The 22741-nt window shown below is 37.2% G+C and overlaps 1 protein-coding gene across 1 annotated transcript in view; it reads right to left on the bottom strand.

Annotated features, from left to right (window-relative positions):
• LOC125875232 (probable serine/threonine-protein kinase PBL9) overlaps positions 1 to 22741 on the bottom strand; it is a 1122098-nt gene that overhangs the window by 1087442 nt on the left and 11915 nt on the right. The gene's annotated exons all lie outside the window — the stretch shown is intronic.

The following is a 22741-nucleotide window of genomic DNA, read 5'->3' as shown; positions in this document are numbered from 1 at the left end:
ACCTGACATTTATGACATTTCTGCACAAACTTACAACAATCATGTTTCATAGTCATCCAAAAATAGCCGGCTCGCAGGATCTTCCTCGCCAAAGTGAGCCCATTCCTGTGAGTACCGCAAACTCTAACATGTATTTGTTTCAGAAGTTTTGCAGCTTCACTAGCGTCAACACATCTGAGAAGGCCCATATCTGGAGTCCTCCTATAAAGGATTTCCCCACTTGCAAAGAAATTGAAAGCCATACGACATATCGACTTCTTTTGGTTGAACGTTGCATTCTCAGGAGAAGTCCCGGTCTCTAAATATTTCTTGATGTCAAAATACCAAGGCAAACCATCTGGTTCCGCTTCAACATGTGAACAATGGACAGACTGTTCTTTTACCTCTATATCTAAGAGATCAATATAACTTGTATCTGTATGTTTAATCATTGACGCAATGGTGGCAAGAGCATCGGCCAACTCATTCTTGCGAAATCTCTTACACAACTTCTGTATATACTGCACGTACGGTGTGATCTTTGGGTTCTTCACAGCCCATTCTCCATGAACCTGATTAATCAACAAATCTGAATCTCCAATAATTAGCAGCTCATGAACATTTATGTTGATGACTATCTTCAAACCGAGGATACAAGCTTCGTATTCTGCCATGTTGTTCGTGCAATCAAATCGGAGTTTAGCTATCATATGATAGTATTGACCAGATACTGATACTAAGATCGCTCCGATACCTTTCCCTTGGTGATTCGCCGCTCCATAAAAAAACACTCTCCAACCAGGGTACGCTTCAGAAATATCTTCACCCACAAATGCTACTTCTTCGTCAGGAAAATAAGTTTTGAACGGGTTATACTATTCATCAACTGGATTCTCTGTAAGATGATCATCTAAGGCTTGTGCTTTTATCGCCTTCTGAGTCACATACACAATGTCAAATTCACTCAAAAACATTTTCCATTTAGCCAACTTCCCGGCCGACATTGCTTTCTGGAAAATATACTTCATGGGCATCCTGGAAATAATGTATGTGGTATAAGAAGACAAATAATGTCTTAATTTCTGAACAATCCAAGTCAAAGCACAACATATTCTCTCCAACAGAGTGTAACGAACCTCATATGGAGTGAATTTCTTGCTCAAGTAAAAATGGTTCACTCCTTCTTCCCAGTCTCATCATGTTGACCAAGCACACATCCAAATGCGTTATTCAAGACCGACAAATATAGCAACAACAGACTCCCTTCTCGCGGAGTAACCAACACCGGTGGATTGGATAAATAATTCTTGATGGCATCAAAAGTATTTTGACATTTTCCGGTCCACTTGGTCAGGGGATCTTTCTTCAACAACTTAAAGATGGGCTCATACACCACGGTGGATTGAGCTATGAACCGACTGATGTAGTTCAGCCTTCCCAGGAAACTCATCACCTCTTTCTTGGTCTTCGGAGGAGGTAACTTTTGAATCACTTTGATCTTGGAAGGATCAAACTTAATGCCTCTTCTACTAACTATGAATCCCAACAACTTTCCAGCCGGCACTCTAACAGCACACTTGGCGGGATTTAACTTCAAATTATATAGGCATAGACGATCAATGAATTTCCTCAAGTGAGTCAAGTGATCTGAACTCTCTCGGGACTTGATTATGACATCATCTATATACGCCTCGATCTCCATGTGAATCATATCGAGAAAAATGGTTGTCATAGCCCTCATATAAGTAGCACCGACATTTTTGAGACCAAATGACATCACCCGATAATGATATACACCCCAAGGCATAGTGAAAACTGTCTTTTATGCATCTTCTTCATCCATCAGGATCTGGTGATAACCCGTATAACAATCCACAAATGACTGCATCTCATGCTTAGCACAGTTATCAATGACAATGTGGATGTTTGGTAATGGAAAATTATCTTTCGGACTTGCTTTGTTGAGATCTCTATAATCGACACAAATTCTGATCTTCCTGTCTTTCTTGGCCACTGGAACAATGTTGGCAAACCAAGTCAGATACTGCGTCACTTCCACCACTTGGGACTCGATCTGTTTGGTAATCTCCTCTTTGATCTTCAAACTCAACTCAGGCTTAAACTTCAAGGTTTTCTTCTTTACCGGACTAAAATCTGGATTGATCGGCAATTTATGAGACATCATGTTCGTACTTAGACCTGGCATATCCCTGTAAGACCAGACAACTACATTGATGTAATCTCTGAGCAAACGAACCAGGTCCCTTCTTTAAGCTTCAGTCAGATGGACGCTGATTCTTACTTCTTTAACACAATCCTCATACCCTAGATTCACAGTCTCAGTTTTTTCCAAATTCGGCTTGTGTTGATTCTCAAATTGTCGAAACTCTTCAACAACATGTTTAAGTACCTCATTTTCATCTTCATACACCTTGCATTCATCATCACCTACCTCATTTTGTTCGTTCGGCTCATGACATGACATGACATTGACAGGTTTTAAATTATTATTACTGAAAGCATAAACAAACAAAGTTAGGAATGTAAAGTGTAAATAGATAAGTAAACAAATTTTCGATAAATAAGGCTTTCATTTAAATTGACAAACAGGCACAACTTTGGCCATGTCAAAGGACTATTTTGCCTTTTGAAACATCACAGGGGAATTTAAAAAAGACTCAAACAATAAAATAAAACTACATAAATGGTGGGTCTCGGGCCTCTTTCGGACTACCACCGATTTTCAAAACAAACATAAATATGTGTCTTTTTTACCAAGATGAACGGGGGATCAAGAGCGGCATTGAGGTCTAATTCTGCAACTGCTCCTTTGGCTCGACATTGCGGATTCCTGAGGTCCCAACTTCATCCTTCATGACTGCGTCAACTTCTTCGAACATGCCCCAGATTCCTTCCCCGAGACCACCATCGTCGACATACTCTTGTGCTGGAAATGACTGGTACAGATGAGGAAATGGCCTGGCCAATGCTTGATCAACACTTTTGTTTTTCATCTCTATTTCGTCATCTATTGGGACATATCTCAAACCAAACTTTGCTCCTCTGACGGGAACTTGAATAGGCTCAACAATTCTTTGAAGTGCTTCCCCAATCCGAAACCTAATTCGAAACCACTCTGGAGCATAACAGTAGCAATCTTGTACACAGAAGACATAGGAGGCTGTGGAGCCAAGTCATCACCGGTGGCATTTACCAGCTCCACCGTGTAAAAATCGCAACCTCGGGAGACCTTATCAATGATCAGTGCATATCCATTGGAATGGCTTCCTTCATTGTGAATGACCAATTCCTAGTCCTTCCAGACAAATTTCATTAGTTGGTGAAGGGTAGAAGGCACAGCCCCAGCCATGGGGATAAACGGTCTTCCCAGAAGCAAATTGTAGCTCGTATTGATGTCTAACACCTGAAACTCCACATTAAATTCTGCAAGACCCATATGACTATCCAAGTTTACTGCCCCTATTGTGTCTCTCTGCACTCCATCAAAAGCTCTCACATTGACCTAGTTTTGTTGAACCTTTCCCAAGTCGAATTTCAGCTGCTTGAGAGTAAAAAATGGACAGATGTTGAGATCGGACCCATCGTCGACCAAAACACGATTTATAATTTTGTCTCGATATTTAATGGTGATATGCAGAGCTTTGTTGTGCAGCCTGCCTTCAAAGGGTAGCTTTTCGTCACAAAATTGATTCGGTGTCCTCGAATGACCTGGTTTATCCTAGCTGCTAGATTGTCACCGTTAGTACCCACATGCACATAAGTATCATCCAAAGCCTCATCAGAGTCTGTCTATGCATTTGCGAACTCATTAACAATGCCCATACAAAAATCTGAGCTGACGTCTTCTCCAAATGCTTCACAATCGAATAATCTTTCGGTTGTATTTTTCTCCAGAACTCCTCGACCTCGGCCTCAGTTATTGGTCTTTTTGTTTAGTCCTTCTTCTGTCCNAACTCATCAACAATGCCCATACAAAAATCTGAGCTGACGTCTTCTGCAAATGCTTCACAATCGAATAATCTTTCGGTTGTATTTTTCTCCAGAACTCCTCGACCTCGGCCTCAGTGATTGGTCTTTTTGTTTAGTCCTTCTTCTGTCCTCCTTGAGCCAACTCTTCCGGTGTGTAACATCTACCGGATCTGGTCATGCCTTGAGTGATAGCCGTTTCAATCACAAACGTTGGTCGAGCAGGAGTTTCTCTTGGCACCAAGATAACAACCTTCTCAGGTATCAGATTTACAAACTTTTTCTTCTCTCTAATGCTCAACGAGGCTACAACCATTTCAGTTCATCAAGAGTGATTATAACTATTGCCTTTGTCACACACCAATCATCACCTGTCTTTATCATATTGATAGTGACGCCTCCATGATTTGGCAAAGGATTACTATTGACATTCGGTGTGACTGTCTGAAGAGGGACCACATTCTGGTCAATCAGGTCTTGGATTTTATGCTTCAGGTTGAAACAGTCCTCAGTATCATGTCCAACACCACTGAAGTGATATGCGCACCTCTGGTCAGGTCTGTAAAACTTTGAGCCAGTGTCAACTAGCTTGGGCTCTATTGGATGAACATATCCTGCTACAGTTAATCGCTCGAAAGACTTTGTTCAGCTTTTAATGAGCGGAATGAAATTTCTATCGGGCTTCTTCTCAAATCTAAGACGTGGGGAATCGTAATTGCCTTGTTGAGAATGAGGCATTTGACGATAATTTGGAGCGTTTGGACGGGGAGCTTGATATCTGGGATATGAGTTGGTTTGGTAATATGGTTGTGGAGCTTGATAGTTCAGGGGAGTATTTTAGTAAAGTGGAGATGGTGTTTGGTACATTAGGGGAGGCGTTTGGTAACTTGTCTGAACGTTGGCACAGTTGGAGGCAGCATTTCAGTAGCGATGGGATGGAGTCTGGTAAACCAAAGGGGGAGTTTTGGTATATAAGAGGGGGAGTTTGGTAGCTAGGAGGGCGAGTATTTTGATAACTGGGAGGAGGGGTATTTTGGTAACTAGGGGAGGGGTATTTTGATAACTGGGAGGATGAGTATTTTGGTAACTGGGGGAGGGGTATTTTGGTAATCATCTTATGCATAACAAACCGGGTACAAACTCTGTGAAGGTCGAGAACGACCTTGGTATGATGAGGATTTCCTTGGGGGTCTTCTTCCCCTTATAACAGATAGAAGACACATCTTCTCTTTTCTTCTTCAACAAACCCGAGGATCCAGGCGAGGCAGCAACACGGCCAATCTTCCTGATTCTTAATCCATCTTCGATAGTCTCACCTACTTTGACTATCTCAGCAAACTCTGCTCCAATGAGTAATACAATTCTATCATAATATTCGGTCTCTTGAACCTGCATGAATACTTCGACAAGTTCTTTCTCAGACATAGAAGACCGAACTCTAGCTGTCTCCTTTCTCTATTTATATGCAAATTTTCTGTAACTTTCATTTGATTTCTGCTTCATTTTTTCCAAGGAAAAGCGATCAGGAATGATCTCCACATTGTAGGCTAATCGTTCGATAAAGTCCTTAACTACAGTATTCCAGTTAGGCCACTGTCTTGTTTCATGAGATGTAAACCATTCTAGAGCCTTCCCGCTGAGACTTCGGCTAAAAAGTCGCATTAGTAAAGCTACATCTCTTCCAACTCCCACTAGCTGGTCACAGTAGGCCCTCAGGTGCGCTAAGGGGTTCCTTATTCCTCCGAAAACATCAAATTTTGGCACCTTGAACCCTTTCGGGTGGTCCAAATTCGGATGAATGCATAAATCCTCATAACTCAAACCGGTGACTTCAGGAATACATCGTAACTCTTTCATGGCCTTTCGGATCTCTTCTTTCATATCCAGCTTGACGACCTCTTCCTTTGACCTCCACTCTTTCTCTCGCTCCTCATAGTGGTCGAGTTCAAAACTATTGGCGTTGTGCTCATTGGGAACCAGATTTGGAAAGTGGGTTATTGAGGTATGGGTGGAGCAATGGATGGACTCTGGGCATTTTGAGGGGCTTGATAGTTTTGAGGGAAAGTCTGGGGGCCAGTATATTGATTTTGGTGATTGAGGGAAGTGTGCGGGTGGTTAACGTCTTGGTTTTGAGGGGGGGGCAACAAGCTTGGAAGTTGGCATTTTGAAGAGGGAGTGACGCTTGGGGGTTGGTACTTTGAGGATGAGGTGGTTTTTGGTAAGAGGCGGAGGCATAATGGGGGTTTTGGGTGGTTAAGTTGATGATTGAGGGATTCTGAACAGGATTGGAGGGTGGGTTTTGAGCCTGTTCCATGTTTGAAGGAGGATAGTGAAGTGGAGGCCTTCCGTCTGCTGGAGCATTGAAAGCCAAAACCTAATTAGGCAGATCTTGCCTTCTCTGCATTTCGACCCGCATCTCAGTGATCTGATGCATCAGCTGCATAATTAGTTTGTTTTGATCAGCAACGACGGGCTGAGCCACGACAACATCAGCAAGGCCAATCTCTTCATTGTTGTCACCCATTGTTGACTTGCCCTTCCGAGAATTCTGACCGGGGAAGGAATCTTTGGGAGCTTTTGATCTTGTAAAATAAGGGTGTTCAGCCAGATTATCAACACAGATAAGTTCTAACTACCTGTAGAAGAAAACAACTCAAAGGCAAATTTGTTAGTTTCGATTCATGGCAATATGACACAAAATATCACATAGTGGGCATATAAACACATAAGAATTGTTTCATTTGAGAACATATTAACCCACGAATAATGTGAACTGATTTGTTTTTGAACAAGCAGGAGTTTGCTCCTTTTATTTTGAGGCTGGTGACTCAGAGAGGTTAAATTGCATTAGGCTAAGGTCTTCTTGCTTCGTCTCTCAGCATCTGTTGATGTGAATTTAGTGTTTCCTTGTAGAATGAAAATGGGAAAAGAAAATTTTAAAAAGATAGGGGCGGGGCCTTGAAAGGTTGCCTATATATCTCCCAAGGAGAATTCAGACCCTACGTAGTTCGAATACAAAAGGAAATTCTCATTTTCATTCATTCAGTTTTTGAAGATTACAAGGAAAGTAAAAAAAAATATACAATAAAGCTCCTAAAAGATAGATGGTGCCTTCATTAAAGCTTCTTCTTCTGACTGCTGCATTAATCACGGGGGGTAAACTTAACTTGAATCTTTCCCATGTTGATGAGGGATTCCACGTCATAGCAAAACCCGAGGAACCTTCCAATGTTGTGATCTATGGCGTCATGATAAGGGCATGGTTTCTAGATTTCAATCCCAACGAGATCGATTGCTTCGTCATCCTTTCTAATAGAGGCCAAGACCCATTTTTGAACCAACTGACTGTATATATCCAACAACGTTTTCTTAAAAGGTGTGAAGTAGTGACAATAAAACAAAGTGTGGTCAGTGACCGGCATACTGGGCTCCGGTTGGTCACAGGTAAGGACGGTGTTCTTACCCCACATATACAGGATCTTCCCAACATTGATAAGGTTGCCGATTGCTGCCTTAAGCTCTACACATTCTTCTATAGTGTGTCCTCTTTGGTTCGGGTGGTAGACACATGTCTTTTGAGAACTTTCATCCCCAAACCCAAAAATGGTTCCTTCGAGAGGCTTCAACATGCGTGAAGCCTTTAGGTGATCGTAAATGAGAGCACACGGCACGATTCTTACCCCCCACGCTATGTGACCGCTCATAAGCTGGGAAAGTGATCTTTTTGTCTCCTTCTTTCAGACGTCCTAGGAAGGGAGGCATATACATGATTTCCTCATCGGTATCTTCTTCAGTGGCTCTAGGGTGAGTGTCTTCGGGACCACTATTGGCTTCTAGATTGAAGAAAGAGCATTTTTCGCGTATCTTCTGAAGCCTCATGGTTATATCATTGTTGAAGACATCATGTTCCTTCCGCATAGCAACCATCTCCTCGTTCATGATAGCATATCTTGCCATCTTAGCAGCTAGCTCCGCGTCTAGTGCTGCACTTTAGCTTGCGCACCTGCGGTGGCTAGTTCTACTTCTATTCTTCTTTCTCCTATTTCTCGAATCTCTTGTTTGAATCGACGCAATTTCATCATTAAATTCTCCCCAGTTGTCTTCACCTCGACATTCTTGCCTTTTTCTATCTTAGCAGCAATTTTACCTTTCCTGAGATGACAGAGTAACATTTTAGGTTTGGTAGTAGGATTTTATTTCTGGCTGAGAAACTCAAGACTCATGGAATTTTGGTCGGACATTTTGATAGTGACTTGTATTTGACATTGTAGAGATTTTGTTTTTCAGAAAATTTTTGACAAGGAGTGGGCTAAAAATGTCATTCAAAGCAACGTACCACATAAATAGTTAAAGTACACAAGTAAACAGACAAATATCGCGTCCTAAACATGCATGTGACCCTTTCGCTAAGGGTAGTTCTAGCGAATTAAAGGATGTATATGTCTTCTTAAGCCAATTTATTATCCCCAAAATATTTCATTAATAACATTCAAAAAATGTCTGACAAACATGAAATTAGGGAAATGAGTTTGAAAAGTAAATTACAAAGCAAAGTACAAATAAAGCAATCCCACGCAGGGGATGATAACAAACTTCAAGCTCATCTTGATCCTTCAACAAGTCTGGTCCTCTTTGCGATGCTGACCTCTTCCCACATAGCATATCTGTTTTCCCATAGGTGATCTCTTGCCAACCTATCCTCTTCTTGATACCTGAACCTCTCGACCAACTGAATCTGCTGTTCCATGCTATCATCCAATGCTGACATGCATTGCCTGGCTCTTTGTAGTTCTTGCTTTAACTGAGTTGTGACTTCGGCGTCTTCTGAATGCCGACGGTGATGCTCTAACTCATTCCTATCAAACTTTTCTTGGAGTCAGTGAAGTCGAATTTGATGTTTGGCTCCAATATCTGCAATAATATGGGGCACGTTCGGACTAGGCTCGATAGTTTCGGCGATGCTTTACTTTAACCATTCCTTGTAATCCTTAGAACATTCAGGATGGAACCTGGTTGGTACCGGCTCACCCAATACCCTTCGAGTCTTCCATGTTCTATGTATGTCTTCAACATAAGAGATTCGTCTATTTTCATGATCGATTGCAAATTTCTTCATGTCCGCGGTTTGGGGAATCTCTTTTTTCCCTCCTAGTTGTCTAAGGACTCGACCGAGAGCATATGGTCTAGTCTCTCTTAATCCAGCAAATATCAAGTAAGGGGCCTTTTATGCTCGAATCACCATTTGCTTTATCACCACTAGACATTCTATTGACCACTGCTCATTTTCTTCTCTTAAACCCTAAAGTCTCGGATACCAGAATTTTAGACCTCTAGTTTTGTTGCAATAATTATGGTACATCCACCAATCGTCACCTGCAAGTTCTTCTGACCGTCTCAACTGATCTGGTTCTTCTGGATTATGGGCTTTGATCAAGTGTCTCATCATCCACCATTGAAGTATCATGTTGCATCACTGAAAGAAACGCTCTTCGCTTTGACACTTGTCCAAAGCCCTATAAATGTCGGCCAAAATAATGGGTGCCAAAGTGTAGTACTTGGTTGCCGACCCGTAGCCCACTCCATAAAGATAGCATGAGTGACCATTACTACACTTGGATGAATAGTGTAGTTTGGTCCCTGGGGAAATACCATCGTCCCAAGTAGGCATATTGCAAAGGCAAGAGGAATGTGTCTCCTTTCATTTTTCTTTTGAGACAAACTCTTCTTTAAATTTCTCATAAGCTCTTGCACGTCCAAATCAATAATAGAGCTTTTTAAGCGGAATGTTTGGTCCGGGAAGCTTGTCCATCCATTTGGCTTTGACGAGTAACAATTATTCTTTAATTTCGGCAAAATTCCATGTTTTGGGGAAAAGAAGATCGGTATCGGGTTGACGTTTCCTTTTGTTTCACATGTCGACACTCTCATAACTTGCAAGGACTTTTTCAATAGTCGGCGTCATTTCCATTTCCCCGAACTGAAATACTATATTGTCGCTGTCCCAAAACTTTACCATTGTTCCTATTAAACTGGACCAATCCACCATTTCCTTTAGTGACGAGAGATTGCTTATGTGTCTTTGAACCTTTTTCTTGTCTCCATTATTCATGAATTTCCATCAAACTTGGAGGTAAGGATCATGTATGGTCACCATTCGAGTTCTCAGAGGCTCATGTGCTGGATTCATCCTACAAGAAAAATAGACAAAGGTAGGCTACCCCCAACCCTATAGATAATTGATTCGTTTAAAAATGACAAATATATCCTTCAATTAAACACATAAGCATGGTTGTCTTTTATTGACCAATGAGTCAAATAAACACAATGTGGACTTCTAATGGGCCCAATACACCTTGGGTGTTGGGTCAACTTAGTTCAAAATGCGCTAAATTGGGGATTCAGTTTCGCTCTATGCTGGTTGACTAATAGTGGCATTTGAAAGACCGGGAACCCAAGTGGACAACTTAGGCTGGAAACTCACGACAACCATTGGACGCATGACGAACCAATAAATTACCGATCATTCCGAAAAAGGGTTGACAATTATAGCTGTTTAAACACAATAATCACAGATAAACAATTCAGCAATTAATAACAATTAATCAAATAAGTCAAATCTTATGGTTAGAACTTAATTCATTTATCCAACAGATTCGCCATTTCTATTTTACTCAAAAATATAAATAAAAAAATGACTAAGTTTTTGAAAAATCAATTAAACTTATGGTTCTTGAGAAATCGATTTTCCAAAAAAACAGAGTCACCACTTAATTTTTAATAAAATTCAAGAAAAAACTTAAAGTTTTCAAAATATTTAAACAAATAAATCAATTGAAAATAAAAGGGTTCGAGTTCAAATGTACATTCCGAGAAGGTGTTAGGCCCTCAGAATATCCGCTAACATGCGATTGACTAGAGATTTGACTAAAATGACTTTGACTAGTTTTTTTTTAAATTTTAACTAAGTAAAAGAACTCATTTCTTTTATTTATTTATTTATACATTCTTTTTTAATTATTAATTATTTTAAAGGGGAAATAAACTAAGGGGGATCATTCTAAAGGGAAAAATTGCAAGTTGCAAGGCCAATAATAAAAGTAAAGTTAAGTAGAAAAAATGTAAATCTTTTAATTTGATATGATAAAAAATGAAATGACTATCTATGAGAATTTAAGTAAATTAAACCATAAAATAGACAAAGTTAGTCGAATAATACAATATAAATAATAAGAGAGGGAATATAAATAATTAAACTTGGTCTTTGGCTCAAATCCAATTAAATTGGCCTTTTCGTCCACCTGTTCTAAGTCTACCACTTTGCCAATAGTCATGGGCCAGCCCATTAACTCCTTTGGACGTGCTGAAATTTTCTTGGGCCTTTGGCCCTTTTCATTCTCACTTGTCATGATATACACCAAGTGTATATTTGATGTATACACCATGTATACCGCTAGTTCTCGAACTCCCAGATTTTTGATTTTATTCGTGCTTCGTATTTTTGCATTTTTCAATCTGCATTTTCACGTTTTGGACCTGTATATTATATTTATTTACTGTATATCGGTGTATACAACAGGTATATCAGCCTGTTTTCGACATTTTCAGAGCTTAAAAATTTAATTTCCAGCATTATCTTGCTACTTTTAACCTGTACAGCAGTTTCACTGACCCGATAATGAGGCTGACTAAAGTAAGAAGAGCAAATTTGGGTCTTTACCGCCCAAATCGAAATGCAAGGGGAACAGAGAAGTCCATGAGGCCTCAAGGCAGATTCACATGCATCACAAAAGAAGAAAGGCTAAGAAGTTAATATACGAACTGCTCAAGAAAAAAAAAAGAAATGGAAGAGTATGCCAAAATAGTGAAAATATACCCACAACTTTAAGAAAAGAAAATATGGTAATTTGCCAAAACACTTTGCATCTAATCACACCATTCAAATAGCTAAGTAACCGAAGGTGTAGAAACAATAGTTGCATACCACTTATTTTTTAAAACAATAGTTGAGTCGACAATTTTCCCAAATAAAATAATGACATCTTTCACAAAACAAAAAATAAAATCACGCTAGCATTTAACATAACCACGAGCCGAAGTAATTATTTAGGAAAGTCTATTCACTCGAGTTCAAACTATTTGAAACTAACACATAAACAATTATTAATAAATCCATTTTGGCATACTTCAAAGATGAAAACACTAAGTTATACAAGCAAACTTATTGGAATAGAAAGAGTTTTAACAGAAGACAAAACCACGCTAGCAATAATCAAAATCACCAGACCTATAACTCAAAAACAAAAGGAGAGCATGTTGAACACTCAATTAATTAACGCATCTCATGTAACGGGCCAAATCAAATCCATTTTTAACAAGAGAAGAAAGGATGACATATTTTGAGATGTGAACGAAATAAATGAGCAGAATGGAGCATAACAAAGCAATATTGATAAGGTTGGAACCAACAAATCCCTTTATTCTATTCAAAATCTTGAAGCTACTAAAAATAAATCATTGAGCTTGAAACACAGAGATAGTAGACATCAAAATCTAACACACAATAAAGACATTATTCCAGCCATTTTAACAGATGCCAAACAAGAACAAGGAGCAACAAGGAAGACAAACTTTGGACATTAGAATCAAAAGGAACAAAAACCAAACTCTTAAACAAAGGCATTCTGAGCATAAACTATGCATAAAGGCATGTTCCGTGCCTTAACAACTTCAATAACTGAAATGTATCACCTCGAACCGAAAGACTGATCACTAAGCGCCAAAATAAGCCAAGAAGGGGCATAGGCGTTCAAGCAAGAAAGAAAAAAGAAACATCCGCATAAAGTTTTCAATTCATAAAATAGAACATTGAATAAACGAGTTGAGATAAAGAAGTATTTTACTTTTTGAGGGCAATGATTTGGGACAAAAATGAGCAGAGAAATGACAACCTCTACCACACATGTTCGACTCGAGCAACGATCAAGAAAGTCGGGCAGAATGTCGAATTGAAGCACCGAAGCTAGCTTTCTCCTCTGTTTTCTTGAAATGTATTTGATATGTATTTTGATTAATTTTTGCGTAAGTTGTTCTTTGTTATCTTACTCCAAATAAATAAAGAAGAGAGGATATTTATGGGCGAAATTAGGGTTCCAAAATGGGGGGAAACAGACGAGAATTTTGGATAAACAGGGGCCATTCGAAATCCAAATCCAAAATCCTTTCACCATTTTGGGACGACACCTTTTTCTCTGAGATTTCAACCCATTCCATAAGAGGAAAGGGGAGAAACACGTGCTGTTGCGATGAGAAGGACGGGAGAAAGGAGACAAAAAATCATACTGGGTCTTTGATTCATTTGACGCCGTGTACTGCTCTGTCTCGAGGCCATGATGAATTGCTCTTTGTTGTTAACAGTCGTTTGCTTTCCGTCTCATCGCCGTGAATTTCTTTGTTCCGTTGTGAACGTTGGAGGCTGCTATCGATTCATTCATTGAAGTGGTTCACACATCGATGAGGGGTTGGGCACTTACAAGGGTCGATTTGGAGTTAACGTTGGAGAATGGTGTGTCGTGTACTACTGCTAATGTTGAGGTTCTGGGTTTCTTTGATGAATAGAGGTTGGGCCGGGTCGTTTAGGAGATGAGTCCAGATTATTTAGAGTGGGAATTGTACATTGGGAATTACTGGAATTTTGGAAAAAGGTAGGTTGGCTGGGAAATTTGCATTTGGGTTGAACTATGGTTTGTTGAATTGGAAAGATCAGCTGATGGGTCCTTGGTACGAAAGGAATTTGGCTGGAAATCTGGCCCAACTTTTGTTCAAGATGGATGTAATAAGGGATTAAGGGTAGAGTTAAAATAGTTGGATTTTGAATTGACAAATTGGCCAAATAAATTACAATTGTAGCTAAATGAAATTCAAATGTAGCCAAATTAAATAAATTGGCCAATTNTTTCGTTCAAGATGGATGTAATAAGGGATTAAGGGTACAGTTAAAATAGTTGGATTTTGAATTGACAAATTGGCCAAATAAATTACAATTGTAGCTAAATGAAATTCAAATGTAGCCAAATTAAATAAATTGGTCAATTCGGATAGAACTTAAATAAGACAAATCACTATAATTAACTAACGAACTTCTCAATCTTAACGAAATAAAATAATTAGCTTACTTATAAAATAATTAATTTAAATACAAACTAATTAATTCGAAAATTAAACTATGTTCCAAACTAAAACTAAATTAATAAATTACTTAATTTAATCAATATAGAGCTCTTTTGCTACGATTTTCAAAATATTTGTAAGATCTACTAAATACATATATAATTATATGAACTATAGTTATTATTCAAAATACTGTAAAGATCAATTGAAGTTACTTAAAACAACCTAGAAACTCATTTGAATTATATAAAGCTAAATATTCTAAATCGTTCAAAAAATCAAGAAGCTTGGAAATTAATTATCGGGGGAGGGTCAATATTTGGGTGTCAACAAAGAGTGCATGGAAATTTATGAGGACTAAACTTAATAAGTAGAACATTTACAACTATATATGGGAAAAATGATTGCCTATCAAGATTAGTATTTTGATGTGGAGAGTTTTGAGGGGAAGGATTTCTACTGATGATAATCTCAAAAGGATGCATATAAATATTGCTTCAAGATGTTGGTATTGTTAGGCTTACCGACAGGAAACAATGAGCCATCTTTTTCTAACATCTCTTATAGCTGCAAGACAATGAAGACAATTTGCTTTATGTGCAAGCATTGCTATAGAAGGGATGTAGTTTTCACAAGTACTTATCACTTGATGGAACACTACATCAACACCTAAATTGAAGCTGATGTTGAGAGTCCTCTCTAGTTTTATAATTTGGGAGCTTTGGAAACGAAGAAATTCTATTAGACATGGAAAAGACATCTCTACAGCAAACTAACATATCAGATTAACCACTTGACATATCAGTTCATAAGAGTAAGATTCCCACAGTTAAATAGCTTTCCAACAGGGTGGTATGATCAGAAGTTTAAGTAGTTGTAGAACCAAGCTATACTATGTTAAAATTACTTGGGTTTTACCACCAACCGACAGACTAAAGATCAACACTGATAGGGCAAGTAGAGAAAACCATGGAAGGAGTTCATATAGTTTTTGTTTAAGGAATGAAAAAGGAGACTTAGTATTTGCTCAAGCACAAGTGATTCAGAATACTACTAGTACAAAGGTAGAAATTAAAGCTATACTAGAAGCTATGAGATACTGCCAAAGAGCTAATATTCACAATGTAATCATAGAAACAGATTCCTTAGGCAGTAAGAACATTATTCAGAAACAATGGAAACCCCCATAGGAGGTGACAGACATGATAGAGGAAATCTAGGAATACATTCAAACTATGCATGCTCATATATCACACACACATTCAGAGAAGGAAACATGTTAGCTGATTTTTTTGCTAATCATATTTTGAACTATAAAAGTTCAATACATTATACAACCTTCCTAGATCTACCAACACAGGCCAAAAAGATTGTAAATAGTGACAAAACTCAGCTCCCAAATCTAAGAATTATGACTAAAAGGATCAACCTAGAGAACAACTCGAGCATAAGAAATCACGGTTGATGACAAATAAAGCTTCATAATCATCAGGAAACAAGACAACATTTGAAGAAAGCAATACCCAATACATTTGTGTATAGATGGAGTTTAAGAGTGTACAATACCTAGATCTATTAGCAATAAATAAATTTATCAGATACAAGGGGAAGTAGGATATGGATCTTCAATCAACAACGACTAAAATTTAATCGAAAGAGAAGGCATCGTCGTCCTTCGAGCTATAGAGAAAATCTCAGGAGATGAGCTTGCAACTGATAAATAATAATGCCATGGAAATAATGGAACAGATACCGAGAATCAAATGAAATATAAAAAAATGAGCAGCAAGAGAGGAACTTATGAGATCAATGAAGGAGGAGCTGAAAAGAGGCGGATGATTGAACTCTCAAAACACATTAGTTTACTTTCTTGAATTTAAATTTTTGAGTTATATTAGTAGGACTAGACTCTTTGTCTTTTTATTTATTTAGCTTACTTGACTTATAAATAAATTGGGCCTGGCCCAACATATTTTACCCTAAAAAGAGTGGTCAATTCCTCAATTGAGAAGTGTAATGAGTGAAATTGGACAGCAATTGACATTACTTTTATTATTACATATAAGAATATCACTAATTGAAATGGTATCGACTAAAATCGTGTCAAATTCATATTATATTGTCGATTAATAGTTTTATTCTTTATATTGGATGAGATTACCTTTCGTTGTAAAAATAGGTTTAATGGAGAAAATTCCAAATTATACACAAAACTAGATTTTCTTGAAACTATAGCATTCGGGCTAGTTTGCACACACCTCGACTAATTTCATAGGGCACATATACTCCCCAATAATGTAGGAATCGGGTAATTCTATTCAACAAAGCTTGGACAAAGGAGAGAAAATCATAATGTTTTTGTGTGGCGCTTGAATTTGGACTCGAGACCTCATAACTTTCAACTCACTATATTGATCAATGAATCTTTCATTTGTTATTCACAAACCTTAACTTTATGTTAATCGCACTCACTCTAACGGAGTACCTATGAATGATGCGCCAACCGTCAGTGAGAAAATGGGAACAAACTACATATAACAAACATTTTTATTTGATAAAAATTGAAGGATACATATAACTTGATTGACTAGACTTAAATAAAATATCCTTCATATATTATTTAAATGACAACTATAACATAAATAGATGAACAATGAGCGACAATATAATAACTAGGAAGCGCTAATTAAAGACATAATGGCAAAATAGTGATAGAAGAATATAAAAATACTACATGACAAATCGACATCCTAAGGATTCCCATCATTCTCTTCTCCATCATTGCTATCATTAGCACCAGTTTGATTTAAAACATTCTCATCTACATGTTCATTGAGTTTAGTCTTCCTTTCATTAAGTTTAGTGTGCTTTGTTTCAAATAGCTTTAACAAACCTTTAGTTTCTCTAGCATCTAGTTCCTGAATGCCTTTTCCCCAAGCAAGTTGGTCGTGTATGTTCTCCATTCCCTTCTCTTCTGTTGTTTGCTCTATTTTCCCAATATATTTCCCCCAGAATCAACCTTTCGTTGAAGATAGGTTCCTTGTGTGAACAACTTAATTTGTTGTTTGGCCTCATCGCAAGATAAATACTCATTTATTATGGCATTAGTCTGGGTTAAATAAGGCGAAGCAAAAGGTTTGGTTTCCGTAGGTGTAAAAGCAACCACACCGAATTTTATATCACATAGAATAGAAAGTTCTTCTGCTTGCTTATATAGTGATGCTAATCTTTTCTCTATAATGACTTTTCTCGCACTCTCATCGAGATTCCTAGTATTCCTACACCTTTTTTTAATCTAGTGACTCATATTTGGTATAAACAAAAAGAAGCAAAGTAGAATATATATTTAGAGAAGTGATGACCTATATGGGAATATAAGATAAGAGTGTTTTACTGTCTAATAGGACTGCATAAAGTTGACTACGATAATTTGACCAAATTTAAGAATAGTTTGACTGAACAATATGAGTTTTATCGTAATTATTTAATTATTTTCTTAGGTAGATGTTAAAATCCTAATACTCTAACTTGAAGATTGTGAAATAATTATATTTCCATAATATAAAAGGATAAAATTGTCCTTGTACTTTTAGCTGAGGGGCAATTTTATCCTTCGTTAATAGTTGTGTTGTTTGTTGCTTCTATTATTTTCCGAAGTTGGCCTTTCCCCCCCTTTCAGCCTATGTTGCTTAGATTCGGTGGGGGTAGTGGTCAATTTACAATGTACGTGACTATTGCAAATGATATAAGAGGTCATGATAGGTTTAGCGAACTTATTGCATAATCACTAATGATGTTGATCTGTATATATCTATCAAGACATAAAATTTGGGTCATGATGGTAGCTACCCTAATCCTCCTAGTAGGCAAGCCAATTGAATGACCTTGTCGGTTATTTCTATTTTTTTCATGAAAATTACCATTTTACCCTTCTGATAGTGACCCCGAGTTTTCCATGATTGAGTTTTAAAAGTTGGTTTTGAACTTTAAGTTAAAAATTGAAATTTTTGGTAAGTTTTGAGTTTGAAAGACTAAGTTATGAAAATGTTTTTCGGTGTCTTTTGGAGTTTCGTGTATCAAAATGGAATTGTGTCAATTCTATCGGTCCCAAAATTTGAAATATGATTTGGGAGAATCGTTGATTTCTATTTTTGAGTCTTTTTGAGGATTTGAGGTCCTAAGTTGTGAACTTGTGAAATTTTAACCTTTGAGTTGACTTTGGTTAACATTCAAGGATCGGATGCTCTGATAAGAATTTCAAGAGTTCCGTTGGATTGTGGAGAGGGGGTGAGTTTAAGCCTAGTTGAGGTCTTGGTAGATTTTTGAGAGGTCCAAAGCGTGTTTTAGCCTTCCTAGGCGTGAGTTAGTTTCTTGTAGTTTTCACGAATTTCAGGTCAAGGAGACCTCGAACTTGTGTTGTGACGATTCCATTGAGTCTAGAACGTTGTGTTTAATTGGTTTGCATATCTAGTTTGTGTTTACAGGGTTTTGAATGAATCTCGAGGGTCCTTTTGATGATTTTGGGTTTGGATGGTTTCAGGTTCTAGTGCATGGTCATTTTAGTCATCGTAAACGCGAGACTCCCTTATCGCGATCATGTAGCATCATTTTGGGGTGCATCGTGATTGTGTGAGTCTTGCCACGATGACAATGGTGAACATTAATGCCTTACTCATCGCGATTGCGTGACCCTGGGTGGTGATCACGATGAGAATCTGCATAATGACCCAATTGTTAAAGGATATGGTATGCCCAAATGGAGTCTTCAGATCAATCATCTATCTTATGCAGATGACACCATAATCTTTTGTTCAAGAGATGATAAACCCTTAAAAAAAATGCTCAAAATTTTAGAAATCATCTAGACAATTAATAAACAGTGAGAAGAGTAGTTTCTACCTCCACCACAAGATTGATAATCATACTGTGAAAAGAATAAAAACTACTCTAGACATGAAGAAAGGTTATTTTCCAATTACCTATCTAGGGTGTCATGTTTTTTTTATGGAAAGAGGAGAATAATATACTTTGAAGAGCTAGTGAAAAAGATTATGAGAATGGTTCAATCTTGGCAAAATAGACTCTTTCATGTGGTGGAAGATACATATTGATCAAGCATGTGCTAAAAACTATGCTTGTCTATTTGCTCTCAGCTATGACCCCCTTAGTTGGAGTGCTCAAGCAAATACATCAATCTTTTGCTAAATTTTTCTGGAATAATACACCAGGGACGAAAAGCAAACATTGGGTGGCCTTGGATACTCTGTGCACACCAAAGGATGAAGGAGGTCCAGGTTTCAGATCTCTAAAAGACACCTCAAAGCTCTATTTGCTAAACTTTGGTGGAATTTTAGAACCTCTACAAGCTTGTAGAGTTTATTCATGTGGAACAAATATTGTAAAAAGCTTCATCCGGTTTTAGCAGAAGGAAGAAATAGTTCAAGTGCATGGAAAAAATCAAATTAGGGAAGTGGTTGAGCATTTGATCGAATGGAAACCTAAGCAAGGAAATTCTAGCATTTGGTTTGAAAATTGGACGGGACTTGGCACTTTATACTTCATTGTTCCTGAGGGACTTATAGAGGAAGAAGCAGAGATGACAACTTATGTCTCAAATGGGGAATGAAACTTGGAGAAGCTGAAAGATGGCCTACCAGAAGACATAGTACAAGACATAACAAAAAAAATCAAAACTCCTTTGGGTAAAGAAGGAAATGATATTGCATACTGGAGCATTGAAAATTCGGGCAACTTTACTGTCAAGAGTGTTTTACTAAAAAATATAATAAAAGAAAAATGACTAAGTTTTCGAAAAATCGATTAACCTTATGGTTTAAGAGAAATCGATTTTCTAAAAGAACAGAGTCGCCACTTAATTTTTAATAAAAATCAAGAAAAAACTTAAGGTTTTCAAAAGACTTGAATAGATAAAATCAATTGAAAATAAAAGGGTCCGAGTTCAAATGTACATTCCGAGAAGGTGTTAGCCCCTCGGAATGTCTGCTAACTTGCGGTTGACCGGCGATTTGACTAAAATGACTTTGACTAATTTTTTTAAAATTTTAACTAAATAAATGAACTCATTTATTTTATTTATTTATTTATATATATATTTTTTTAATTATTAATTATTTTTAAGGGGAATAAACTAAGGGGGGTCATTCTAAAGGGAGTAATTGCAAGTTGCAAGGCCAATAATAAAAATAAAGTTTAGTATAAAAAATGTAAATATATATTTTAATTTGAATATGATAAAAAATGAAATGGCTATCTATGAGAATTTAATTAAATTAAATCATAAAATAGACAAAGTTAGTCGAACAATACACTATATATAAATAATAAGAGAGGGAAAAGAAATAATTAGACTTGGTCTTTGATCCAAATCCAATTAAATTGGTCTTTTGGTCCACCTGTCCTAAGTCTACCACTTTGCCAACAATCATAGGCCTGTCCATTAACTCCTTTGGACCTGCTGAAATTTTCTTGGGCCCTTGGCCCTTATCATTCTCACTTGTCATGATATACACCAAGTGTATATTTGAGGTATACACCATGTATACCGCTAGTTCTCGAGCTCTCAGATTTGTGATTTTATTCGAGCTCCGTATTTCTGCATTTCTCAAGAGTGTATGGGAATTTTTGAGGACTAAACTTAATATGTAGAACATTTACTACTCTATATGGGAAAAATGAGTGCCTACCAAGATCAATATTTTCATGTGGAGATATTTGAGGGGAAGGATTTCTACTAATGATAATCTCAAAAGATGCACATAAATGTTGTTTCAAGATGCTGGTGTTGTGAGGCTTATCGACAGGAAACAATGAGCCATCTTTTTCTAACATCTTTTATTAATGCAAGACTATGAGGACAATTTGCTTTATGTTCAAGCAATGCTATGGAAGGGATGCAATTTTCACAAGTACTTATCACTTGGTGGAACACTACATCAACACCTAAATTGAAGCCGATGTTGAGAGTCCTCCCTAGTGTTATAATTTGGGAGTTTTGGTAAAAACGAAATTCTATTAGACATGGAAAAGACATCTCTTACAACAAACTGACATATCAGATTCACCACTTAACATATCAGTTCATAAGAGTAAGATTCCTACAGTTAAATAGCTTTCCAACAGAGTGGACAAATATGATCAGAAGTTTAAGTAGTTGTAGACCCAAGCAATACTATGCTAAAATCACTTGGGTTTTACCACCAACCGGTAGACTAAAGATCAACACCGAGGGGACTAGTAGAGAAAACCCTGGGAGGAGTTCATATAATTTCTATTTAAGGAATGAAAAAAGAGACTTAGTATTTGCCCAAGCACAAGTGATTCAAAATACTACTATTACAGAGGCAGAAATTAAAGATATACTAGAAGCTATGAGATACTATCAAAGAGCTAATATTCACAATGTAATCATAGAAACAGATTCCTTAGGCAGTAAGAACATGATTCAGAAACAAAGGAAACCCCCACGGGAGGTGACAAACATGATAGAGGAAATCCAGAAATACATTCATACTATCATGCTCATTTATGACACACATTCAGAGAAGGTAACATGCTAGCTGATTTTTTTAGCTAATCATGTTTTGAACGATCAAAGTTCAATACATTATACAACCTTCCTAGATCTACCAACACAGGCCAGAAAAATCCTAAATAGTGACAAATCTCAGCTCCTAAATCTGAGAATTAAGACTAAAAGGATCAACCTAGAGAACAACTCAAGCATACAAAATCACAGTTGATGACGAATAAAGCTTCATAATCATCAGGAAACAAGACAACATTTGAAGAAAGCAATACCCAATACATTTGTGTATAGATGGAGTTTTAGAGTGTACTATACCTAGATCTAGTAGAAATAAATCAATTTATCGGATACAAGGGGAAGTAGGATATGGACCTTCAATCAGCAACACAAAAAACTTAATCAAAAGAGAAGGCATCGTCGTCCTTTGAGCTATCGAGAAAATCTCAGGAGATGAGCTTGCAACTGAAAAACAGTAAAGCCATGGAAATCATGGAAGAGATATCGAGAATCAACTAAAATATAAAAAAAGAGCAGCAGGAGAGGAACTTACGAGATCAATGAAGAAGGAGCTAAAAACAAGCGAATGATTGAGCTCTCAAAACTATAGTTTACTTTCCTTAATTTTTTTTGAGTTATATTAGTAGGACTAGACTCTCTGTTTTTTTTTATTTTACTTTCTTGACTTATAAATAAATTGGGCCTGGCCGAACATATTTTACCCAAAAAAAAATGGTCAATTCCTCAATTGAGAAGTGCAATGAGTGAAATTTGACAACAATTGACATTACTTTTATTATTACATAAAAGAAAAATACTAATTGAAAAGGGACCGCCTAAAATCGTGTCAAAGTCATATTATATTGTCGATTAATAATTTTATTCTTTATATTGGATGAGATTACCTTTTGTTGTAAAAATAGGTTTATTAGAGAAAATTCCAAATTATACACAAAACTAGATTTTCTTGAAACTATAGCATTCAAGCTAGTTTGAACGCACCTCGACTAATTTCATAGGGCACCTATACTCCCCAATATTGTAGGGATCGGGTAATTCTATTCA

The sequence above is a fragment of the Solanum stenotomum genome, chromosome 8, assembly GCF_019186545.1.
Source record: "Solanum stenotomum isolate F172 chromosome 8, ASM1918654v1, whole genome shotgun sequence".
NCBI lineage: Eukaryota > Viridiplantae > Streptophyta > Magnoliopsida > Solanales > Solanaceae > Solanum > Solanum stenotomum.
This window is presented reverse-complemented; position numbering and strand designations above follow the sequence as displayed.